This window comes from Sturnus vulgaris, chromosome 2 (genome assembly GCF_052056855.1).
Source record: "Sturnus vulgaris isolate bStuVul1 chromosome 2, bStuVul1.hap1, whole genome shotgun sequence".
Lineage (NCBI taxonomy): Eukaryota > Metazoa > Chordata > Aves > Passeriformes > Sturnidae > Sturnus > Sturnus vulgaris.
Genome location: NC_142244.1, coordinates 95398299 through 95406482, shown reverse-complemented (window position 1 = coordinate 95406482; position 8184 = coordinate 95398299).

Sequence of the window (8184 nt, the reverse complement as noted above, 5' to 3'; positions counted from 1 at the left end):
AGAAAAAGAAGAGAAAAAGTTAAATGAATATATTGTAGGCATTTTAAATCTTTTCAGGAGTCAAAAAACACATGCAGTTAAATTATTTTTACCTTGGCGTTTCATTCAGATGTTTCCTCAAGGCTTTCAGAAAAGCAGTGTTGAGAAGGAGAAAATAGCATAGGGTAGAATAGCATGAAAATACAGCAGAAAGGACTGTATAAGTGGTTATAGAAAAATGGCAGATAGTGACAGAATAGTCAATGGACAAAAGCAAATGTCAGCATAAAAGAAATCAGTATGAAGGCCCTGAAGCATGGAGAAAACTGTCTGCACACTAAACAAAACTGTTTACATAGTTTTGATTTATAGATGTTGCATCATGAATTTCAGTTACTGCATGAGACATTTCTCTTCAATCCAGACCTTGCCAGCAAATTGAAATATCTGATTTTCAAGCAACCCTTCAGAGAGAAAGAGTATTAGGTAACATATGATTAATGAGTATCTATAGTGTTATTTAAATTAATCTAATCTAATATACTCCCTAAGTCTAATAGTCATTGAGTCCATTGTTGCACTTTCAAAAGCTGAAAAAATGAATGGACCAAAATACATTTTTAAGCACAAGTTAAAACATAAAAAACCTTAAAACATATAGCTCTCAGTTTTGCCTCATGTTTTCAAGCAGCAGCATGGTTTCTTATTTTTGGATGGTTGGTGAGGTGTCTGACCATGAGCCTTTCTGAATGTTATGAGACATTGAAAATGCCTCAAATCCTGACTCGTATTATCTGGCACTAACATTTCAGAGCTCTTTAGTTTCTTGCAACCATTCCACATTAATTTGCACTGCAGCCACTGATAGTTATTCAAGGAGCAATTCTGGCCAGAGTTGGTTGCCCAGAAGAAGTTGTCTGTTTATAGACTGAAGTTGCAGCATGCATATGAGAACAAGGTAAAATGTAATAAATTAGCAAGGCAATGTAAACACATGTAGTTACATGGCTGAGGGAGGCATTGTACAGAAGCCTGTCTTCATTTTTGCACACTAGTGAGTAGATGAGAATACAGAGTGCCATTGCATGTTTTGTACATTTAACATGTAAGATATACCTCACAGATCTTCAAAAAAATATGAAACAAATTCCATGATATAGAAAGTGCCTTTTCAGCAGACTGCCTGATGTGATCAGGCCCCCTGGGACATGGGAGAGATTCCCTGCAGAAGACATGGACTCAGGATGTTTTACATTATAGCTGCTTAGCATCATGTCTCTCTGAGATGCCATTTCTATGGCAGAACTAACCGTGTGAATATTCTTCATCTGCTGCAGTGTAAAGCTACTTAAACCAGTTTAAGCCAGCTTTTCATTGGAGAATATGAAGTGTCTTTATGTAGTCAGTTCTAACATAGCTCTACACCAAACTCCAATAAAACTTTTAAACTACTGAAGGTGGCAACTTTTTAAATCAGTCCATTGGAATTCTGTTCTGGTTACCCAGTCTACAAATGTCACTTTCTGGAGGTCACTGCAGAAGTCTAAAACCAGCAATGTCTTAGCAATGGCTAAAAGTAGGGAATTTACCTTTTCAGCAAGTCCACCTTCATTCTTAGTAATACCTGAGATGGCATTTGGAAGCCACTTTGACTTTTATTTAGGTGGCTTCTAAAGCCGTATTACCTCATTTGGTCAGCTCTTTGATTTATTTGTTTGTTTTCTATACTGATTATAGGATGCAGTAAGCCTTAGTGTAAGCATGTGGCAAAGTGGTTGCCTAATTGGGGATATAAGAAATGAGAGTGTTTAGGAAATAAAGAAAACAAATGAAAAGACCGGCATAAAACTGCTATTTTGAGTTGCTGTCAGAAAATAAAATGCAGAACTTCACCTGCCATGAAAATTTTATAGAATGAATATTAATGTTATGAAGAGAAGTAGGGTGGATTTGCATTATGTATTTGACTTGTCCCTGGAGTGAACAGGCTGACACAGACTTGTAACTGCATTAACTATAGCCAAATTTTAATTGAAGATGATTGATTGTTGAGCTTTCTGTTAATTAACCTCTTATTCTGCATTTTCCTACAGAGTGCCCTTTCAAAATAAGTTTTTTAATTTAATCATCAAAATATGGTCATGAATTTCACTTACAAAAGACACCTTGTCCTGGAAAAAGAAAAGAATGCATAACAGATAAAATACAACTGGATTTGAGCTCACAAAGGTTTTCATGAAAACCAAAAATTATTTAAATCTAAGCTAGTTACTCACCATTTCAAGAAGCCCAGTCCTCAGAAGCTCATAGGAACCTGGTCCTTGTAACACAGAGGTAAGCTCTCACGAATCCATTTTAGTAACAGAAAGATAAATAATTAATTTTTTAAAAATTATGCCTGAAAACCTCTCCCCCCATTTAGTTGCAACCAACTATTTTTCCTTTGAGCTTTTATTTCTCCCCTTAGTCTTAGATTTCAAATTAAATACATATTCAATCTCAAAATAAAATTTTATCATTGGGTCTGTATGATTTGCTAACAGGGTTGTTCACTTTGTGTGATTCCTCACCCTGGCATAATGCAAGCTTGTTTCCTGATGCAAAATAGATTCTTTCAAAATCACTGTATTTTTTTCAGGATTGTGTACTATGAAGGAACCTTCTACATACCGTGACATGAAGAAAGGGAGGGATTCTTCTCTAGTCAATATAGTGAAAACAAAACCAGCTGTTCTACATCTAATCAGGTGTCACGCCATCACTCTCCAGCTGCCCCACAAATAGCACCTTTGAAACATCTTGTCATGACAATCTAATGCAAATTTCAGCACCTTTACCTCCCAGTGCAAAACAGATCATGATTCACAGAAAACCAGAAGGAAAACAAGGCTGTTAAAATGATTTACCTGTTTTGGGATGGCACACTGTTCCGTTCACATTGAGATTTAGGGAGGGATTAATCTAAACACTGAAGTCATCCCAGCTCTGGAGGACTAAGCCAAATTGTTTCTCTGCACTCCATCAGTGTGAGTCCAGGAAAAGAGATAGACACCCCAGACAGTGATCAACTCATTTTAACCCAGGTGTCAGAGGTAGCATGATGAATTGCTTCCTAAGGTACCTTTCTCTTTTCACTGGCTACAGGGGAAGCACACTAGATACTTTATTTAATAAACTAAAATCAGATGAGATTAAACTCAAGAAACTCCATGGGAGGTGCAGAGAGAAGGACCAGGAAAACATGAACAGAGCACAATGAATCGATAGTTGTTCAATATTTCTTTTTAGACTCACCTCTCAATGCATGCCCTATCCATTATTTACTGCTCTCCATCCAAATGCAGCACTGAATAGAGAATCACTCATTTTCTCATGGGCTTTCCCATAGTACTCTCATAGTAGTGCTCTAGTCTCCACAGATATTAATGAATTTATCTTCCTGACACTCTCATGGGGTTGTTATTTTTCTCTTGAATGTCGTGAGTGAAGACACTGAAAAAAAAGAAAAAAGGTCCTCTAATGCTGTTTCCCCCATGTAACATGCCTGGCAGCTGGATTTTTCAGAGAATTTGGTGACTTCAGGGTTTCATAAAGTTAAAGTACTGATCCTGTTCACTTCTACTGCAATTATTTGCCATTAGCAATCACCTGAATAGTCTCCAGGTGTTTTAACATGGATACCCAGAGAAAGATGAAAGGAAAGCAGGGACTCAAATTTTAAGTTCTCTGCCATATTCATGACACACTTTCCAAGATCTTCAACCAGATTTGGACATTTTTCACTGTTCAGCTGTTCACTGTTCAGCTTTGACTCATTCCCTGTCTGAACATTCTTTCTGAATATTCTTCCTGTATTTCCCCTCCTGGCTGGGAGATCCGTAGTTTTTTGGCCTGTGAACAGTTGCACTCAATGATCTCAGAGGCCTTTTCTAATCTTTGTGATTCTGTAATTCCATGCTTCATATATCCTCAGACATAAAAAGTCATAATCCAAGCCACATCCCAGGCCCTTTGCTGATGTGAACAGTCCCTGTGCCGAAGCAGAGCAGAGGGGTGCACTGTGCTGGGGACAGAGAGGGCCATCAGCAAGTTCAATAAAAATGCCCGTAAATCAAACGTGAGCATTGGACCCCTGACCATTGACATTGCTGGCTCTTCTTTCTCTGAAAGAAGTTGCCAGGTGAACAGGGGTGATTGTCTTCTGGATGGCCAGGCCATGGCAGAGATCACGGGACAGTGTCCACCATGGCATGGGTACCCCTCCGGCTGGAGGAGCTGTGCCTGGGCACAGTGGGAATAAGCATCTCAGTGCCACTTGGTTTCAGCAGCAGGAGCTGATCCTTGATCCTCTTATTCAGCACAAACCCTCCTCCAGGGCTGTGCAGTCCTGGACACAGGACAGAATGCCCTGTGGAGGGGTGTGACCTCTTTCCATAGCCCTGCTCCGTGGTGTCAGCGTTGGAATACATGCACTGAAGAGTACAATCACATTTTATGAAAACATTGGTGGTAGTGTTGTGGCTGAGATGGACTAGAGGCACAAGACCAGCAGAGTTTGCAGAAGGAAATTCAATTTTCTATTAATTATGGAATAATGAAGAATAAATTTTTAAGCACCTGGCTCTAAATCACGCTTGTGTTTCAAAACCAGGGTGGGGTTCTTTAGGTGTTAAACAGCCCTAACCCCTGAAAAATAGCAAAAGAAAGCCTTTTGTGTTTATGAAAGAATTGCTGCCAGAAAAATGTTTTTGCCAGTGCTGCGATCTGTCCAGACTGTGTGGCAGGGGTGCACCAGCTGGATATGTTATAGAGTAAGCTTTATTATTTCAGTGAATTCCAATTACTCTATCAAAATAAAAGACTGTTCCTCTTAGGAGGAAATAAAAAAAATGTTACAGGAAGAACTTAGAATGAAAATCATCAATAGCATGGTCTTGATATTAATTTAATCAAAGTTAAACCATGAGAAGCACAAATAGTAAATTAAAATCAAACAATGTTTATGAAATCAGTATAAGTCTTGGCTTGTAACTTGATATAAAAATAAGAAGTGAATAAGATATTTAGTATTGCCAAGCTAGTAGATTTCCAAAGTTGAATATGGGATTAATCAGAGTCCATTAATCTTACTTTTCTGTCTATATAATACATAAAGAAATTTTACTTTTTCAGCCTCACTAATAATTTTTACCATTAACATTTCTTAGTTCACACAAAGCACTCATATACTGCTACATTCCTGCTTTTAATAGGAATAGTTCCTGTAAGAAACTGTGCAAAATATAGATTTGACATTGCACTGCTTCTGTCTTCAGAAGTCCTTCTTTATCTTCGCATCCATTAGCTGACTGTTTGCAATATGGATTTATTTCAGTCTGTTTCTTACACCATCAAGGTCTTTAAATGAAGTTCTGCCCCTGTACATTAAAAGACTTCTTAATTTGCAGTTTCATATTATACGAAGATTAACAGTAGAAGGTTATTAACAGTGCAAGGTTATTAACAGCGTGTATAATATTATTTGAACCATAGCAGAATCCTGTGGAAACCCATTTCAGTATAACATCATTAGCGACAGAAGTATTCTGTGCTTTTTCCTAGAAGGACCTACAATAAATTACTGCAAATCAGTTTGCATTTTAATCTCCTCTTCAGCTAGCAGCTGACAATTTTGTGGTCTATTAGAAGCCGTGGTTGCTCAGAGTAAAGGTTGAGAAGTGGCTGTACTTTACCATTGTCAAAGCTAATAATAATATCACTATTATTTCAAAAACTTTTCTTTCTGGTTTACTTAAAATCATTTCAGATACACTTGGAAATTTTGGAGTTTAAGCCTAGCATTCAGTAAGCTAATTTCTTAAACTCTGATGAGGGCCAAATCCCATAATATCTGACTTGAGCATAATCTAGGAAGGAGAATAGGGGAAGCAAAGAAATTATATCAGCTATTTGGTTTATATCAGAAATTTGGTTTGTAAGGTGCTAGAGGTTATCATTTCTGGCTCTAAATGGGGCTTACAATTAGGCACCTCTGAGATTTGTTAGCAATCCTCAGCAGAATGTCTTTGTCCCCCAAGCTCAGCTGATATCAGGGATAGCTCAGCAGTGTGTTTTCCCCTGCCTCACCACAGGCACCCACATGGACAGCAACCCATCCAGAGCTGTGTCTAGGAAACGCTGTCAACATTGCTCACAACACCTGCACTGATGGTTCCACTATCAAACCACATGGCAGGTGTAGACATCTTAAATTGCCTTGACTGTTTATAAAGCAATCATAAAGGTCTAAGCTTTTAATCAGCACCTGAGCTGAAAACACCACAGACTTAGAGGAGTCTGCTAATACATCAAGAGCATACACCCACACATACCAAACAAAACTCTTCTTGTCCAAGCCAAGGGAATGCTTTCCCTGTAAAGTTGTAAAATCTCACAGTTGTTCTCAATTCTTGTTCCTGTGAGACTTTCTCATAAATTCCTTGCAAAATCAACCTAGGTGCACAAAGATGCACTTTAAAAACACTTGTTCTAGTTTTCTACTAGAAAAATAAAAGAAGGATTTGCAGTTGAAGGATAGACTTATCATAATTTTGTAACCAAAATATCCTCAACCCTAGGAGCCCTGTTTTACCAGCACTTTGTTTAAATTCCCTGCTGCAACATATCCTGTGTGATGCTCATATAGATTTGCCCCTGGCTGCTATCACTGTTTTTTTTAATCTTCGTATTGTCCAGCCCTACTCAGACAAGGGCTGTAGTGCAGTTCCAGACTTCATTTCCTCTGGTGACAAAACCAATTTAATAAATTTCAGCCCTTTCTCACCCCAGTTATTCGTTCCCTCCTGTGGTACCACAATTTATCACCTCTTAGTTGTGCCCATGTTGCAGGACAATGTGTGTTCAGTGCATGCTCTAAATTAGATTAATGAAATAATCTGGGTTGAAAAGACCCCCTTTTTTTTTCTTTCTGGAGCATTTTTCTTAGCTTAGAACATTTTGTTGATCCTATTGAGTAAAATCTTATCAAGCATTCCACTGGCAGAGCTGAGGAGACAAATATCAGTAAGGGAATGGAAGCAAGCAGCTTGAAAGGAAAATATTGTCAGAAGGAAAATTGTTCATGAACCTTCATCCTTAGAGACTGGAGAACCAGGAACACCTGTTTTCTATGATATGGAAACTCTGCAGTGCAAGAAAGCCTTGAAAGCAAATTTAGTCATGACTATGAAATCCACAAATATCAAAGAGCTCTTAAAGTCTAACAAGTACTTTGGAATTTTTATCCAGAACAGAAAGTTGTTATTTGTTTCTTAATTTGATTGTCTATTCAGCTCTCTGCTTGGGTCCTGAATTTGCAGATCTGTAACAGCTGACTTTTCAGTTTCCATTTGAAAAGCTATTTTTACTGATTCAGAAGAAGGTTCTGCACCCTCATCACTCACATTTTTGTTGCATGGCTTCTTTTTAGCTAAGAGTGTGAGGTACACTGACACAAAACAGACAAAACCTTGAACACATAGCCTGTGACATTTGTGAAACACACAGAACTTCTGTGTACAGTGCAAAGCAACAGCCAAAAAGTCCACGACTGAGATCTCAACAAGAAATGAAAACGCTGGAGACACCCCTCTCACCTCTAGGCTCAGGTAACAGGTATGGAGGGCATCCCTAGCCCAGCTCAGCAGGACCACACACAGCAGGGCTGTAGGGAGCTGTGTTCTGCCAACACCAGGGCAGGAGCTGACAGAAAAAAGAAAATACGAGTGAAAGTGAACCCAGGGGAGCCCTGGGTGTGGGCAGGGAAGGGAGCTTCTCTATGCCCTTGGGGCCACGAGAGGCCAAGAGCCAGGTGAAGGAGTGATGGGGTGAGGGAGGATAGTGTCATACAATAAATCTGCCACAATGCATTCGCCATGGGTTAGGTGAGAAATTGCAATGATAAATCCTTGCAGATTTCTCAGTTTGCTGAATGCAATTTGTTGTGATATTGATATAGAAATAAAGCAGACTCTATGCCTCCAAGCCACTGAAAAGCAATCATAAAATTACTGCAACCAATAAACTTAACACAATGGAAACAGAAATGTAAAATAAATGTTTAAGGCCTTCTGTTGTCTCCTGTGAAAGGAAGGGCGTCTGCTCTATTCTTATAAAAATCTCAGAAAACATTTTGGACAAAATTTATTGCAAATATATTTTCATTCA